The sequence below is a fragment of the Meriones unguiculatus genome, chromosome 5 (genome assembly GCF_030254825.1).
Source record: "Meriones unguiculatus strain TT.TT164.6M chromosome 5, Bangor_MerUng_6.1, whole genome shotgun sequence".
NCBI classification, from domain to species: domain Eukaryota; kingdom Metazoa; phylum Chordata; class Mammalia; order Rodentia; family Muridae; genus Meriones; species Meriones unguiculatus.
This window is the reverse complement of record NC_083353.1, coordinates 123,793,850-123,797,382: the sequence shown is the minus strand read 5'-3', so window position 1 is coordinate 123,797,382 and position 3,533 is coordinate 123,793,850. Positions and strand designations below refer to the sequence as shown.

General features: G+C 43.3%; 1 long non-coding RNA gene across 1 annotated transcript; it reads left to right on the top strand.

Moving 5' to 3' along the window:
- The first annotated feature begins 1,389 nt into the window (after positions 1-1,389).
- On the top strand, positions 1,390-3,283 carry LOC132654110 (uncharacterized). The gene is made up of 3 exons (XR_009591794.1): positions 1,390-1,830; positions 2,172-2,275; positions 2,837-3,283. It is a non-coding gene; the product is annotated as an uncharacterized LOC132654110 (long non-coding RNA).
- Positions 3,284-3,533: the final 250 nt, after the last annotated feature.

Genomic DNA, 3,533 nt, shown 5'->3' with positions numbered 1-3,533 from the left:
CAGGGCCCATGTGATGGAAGTGAGGATACCTTCTTGTACCTTCTGAGGACTGAGGTAAATTTACAACAAGCCTGAAGCCAGGCTGATTCCCAGGCAGGAGACAGGGAAGGAGGGAAGGAGTAATGATGTGTAGCTATAAAACACCACTTTGATGTCAACTCACTTATCCACGTGAGAAAGTCTAGTTTCTGGAAAACTATTAGCTAGAGATTACTAATGATTCCCCAGTAGGGTGCCTGTGAATGTGTGTAAAAAGAAAAGGGCTGCTCCAGGCACTAGGAGCAGCTGCATTCTAACAGTACATCCTTACAGGTTACATACCAGATAGACTTTAATGTTGAGAAATATGTGGACTCTTGGTAATGAAATACACAGAGTGACACTATGGTTCTATTATGAGACAAACACCTCTATTTTATTTTCTTTCATTCCACTTTATTTTTTGTTTATCCTTCTTTCTGTTTGTGTTTGGTGGGTAGCCATGTTTTCATGGCTATGTACATCTGTGTGGGATGTGCATGTGTGTTTGTTTAGAGCTGACATTCTGTTTCTTATTTTTTTTAAGCAGGGTCTTTCACCAATTCTGATGGATTGTTTCATTTTGTTTGTTTGTTTTCAATTTGATACAGCTAAAGTCTTCTGAACGGAGGAAAGCTCAATTAAGGAAATCCCTCTATAAAACTAGGTGGTACACAAGCGTGTAAGGCAGTTTCTTAATTAGCGAAGGGGGAAAGGCCCAGCCTATCGAGGTGGTGCCAGACCTGGGCTCGTAGTCCTTATACACATGCACACACACACACACACACACGCACACGCACACGCACGCACACGCACGCATACACACACACAGGCCACTAGAATCAAGCCAGTAAGCAGCACTCCTCTATGGCCTCTGTATTAGCTCCTGCCTCCAGGTTCCCGCTCTGCATGAGTTCCTGTCCTGACTTCCTTGGATGATGACCAGCAATACAAAAGTGTAAGTCAAATACATCCTTTCGTCCCCATGTTTCTTTGGTCATAGTGTTTCATCCCAGCAATAGTAACTCTAAGACAAGCCTGTACCGGAAACAGGATATTGTTTTGACAGACTTGACCATATTGTTTTGGGGAGTGCTGTCGAAGGACTTTGAAGCTTTGGGCTACAGAAGCCATTGAGTGCTGAGAATGAGCTCTTCTTTAGGAGCTTGGAAGATTAAAATGTTGAGAGCTGGAGCCTGGCTTGTGATGTTTCAGAGAGAAGCAAAGACTCTATAGGGTTTTCTGTGTGAATAATCTGTAGTTCTGGTTAGCTGGAGCTAAAGGAAGTCTCTGCTGTGGTTAATAATTAAACAAACAAACAAACAGAGATACTAAAGTGAAACCTATGCTTTGCCCGGATAGGTGACAGTGCTTCCCTGGAGCTGGAAGTATAGGGGTGATTAAGAAGACAGCAGCATAGCTGGGGTTCAGTCTTCTGGAAAGTGTTTCCTGAGAGTCAGCACACGGTAGCTGTGTCCTAGACACGGCCAAAGCTGAATTTGGTAGTCAAAGTCACGCACGCGGTACTCGTTTTAAAAGCATGATGGGGTCATGGACAGCCCCTGCAGCTTGGCACTGTGTGGCAGGGCTGGAGTCCCTGAAAAGAGCTCAGGGGAGTCTGTTGGTAAAAGTGTGTGTCTGTTTCAGCAAGAGACCCCAGCAGTTTTCAAGATGCCAGTGCCACAGGGTGACCACTAAGGACAGCAGCAGTGGTGGAGTGGAGCCAGTCTGAGCCGAGAAGACAAGCTGTGTGTACTGCAGAGGGCAGAGCCAGAGAAGTGACCCAAGCCTCTTGGAGGAGCCCAGAGGGTTGTGAGTAACTCGCAGACAACTGGACACTGAGCGACTTATACTGTTTGAGTTTGGTTTGGCTTTGTTCAGTCTGTGACTGTGCCTTGGTTCTTTCCTCTTGAAGAAAGGATTTGACTTGCTTTTGAACTTTACAGGAGCCCACAGCTGAAAGATTTTTAAATTTTCAGAGAGATTTTGGATTTTTAAAGAGATTGGATACTTTAAAGTGACTGAAATTTTAATGTGTTTGAATTTGCAAGGACTGTGGGACTTTTAAAGTAATTTGTGTTTTTAATGTGAGATCGTGGGGATGAGTAAGAAAGGAAAGGCTGTGGCTTAACTGTGATGTGTTTGTGTGTCAGGTCGACAAAGGGTCAGTCGTGCTGGGTATTTCTTGTCAATCTGATACAAGCTAAAACATCTGGAAGCTCAATTAAGAAAATGCCTCCATAAGATCAGACTGTAGGTGAGTCTGAAAAACATGTTCTTAATTAGTGGCTTAAGGGGGAAGGCCTACTCCACTGTGGGTGTTGCCATTCGTGGGCTGGTGCTCCTGGGTTCTATAAGAAAACAGACTGAACAAGCCATGAGGAGCAAGCCAGCAACCCTTCCCTGGCCTCTGCATCTGCTCCTGCCTCCAGGTTCCTACCACGCAAGAGTTCCTATCTTTGGTGCCTTTGGTAGTGAACTGCTGCTATGTAGAAATGTGAATGAAATGAATCCTTCCCTCCCCAAAGTAGCTTTGGCCACGGTGTTCTGTGACAGCAAGTAACCCTAACTAAGAAACCAATCTTTAGTTATTTGCTTATTTCACCAATATCCCCGCTCACCAATTAAGCTAGTGAGGTTGAACAGAAAGCTTCAGAAATGACCTGTCTATTTCTACAGAACTGGGGTTTATAGACAGGTGCTATTGTGTCTGGCTTGTTCCTGTGAACTGGAAATCTGAACTAAGGTCTTCATTCTAACATAGCAGGTGCTTTACCACTGAGCCATCTCTCACGCCCCCAAATGTTTTTATTTACAGCCTCGGCTGGAAGACAAGGATGCCCATAATGAAGAAATCCAGACCTCCAGTTTCTAAAAGAAAATGCACTTAGATCTTGTTGATGATTTGCATTTTCTGGAAGAACAATAATTCAATCTTTTGGACTTTCTGAATCTAAGATACATTAAAAAGAAAGAAAGAAAGAAAAAAAAAGATATCTGAGGAGCCTACCAGGGTTCTGGAATGACACCAAAAGACACAGTCTCCACCCATTTTCTTTGTACCTGGGCTCTGCAGCTTCACCGCATCTGTTTGTGCTTTGCTCCCCTTTCATAGCAGCAGGCAGAAAAGATTTATTAGTAAAATAAAAAGGCACAGCTAAGTGATACACAGTCACGTGAAACAAGGAAAAATGGAGCAACCTCTTTAGGCCCCTTGACCCTTATAATAGCTTGTTGCCCATCATATCATGTGGCCACCTGTATACATGCCCTACTTTTGCAGTCATCAAACATATTTTGAATGTTTTGTCTCTGTGTGCTTTTTTTGTCAGTTTTTGATTGCACACATTTACCCATTTACCCTTGTTTGACTAGGAATATTGTTGTTGTTGTTTAGTTCTTATATTTTAAAATGGGTCTGTCAGAACCCAGCCATACCATAAGCTAAGAACACAAAAACATCTGGGCTTACAGTGATCCATCTTACAATTTCCTAAGCTTAAAGTTTGTCAGTC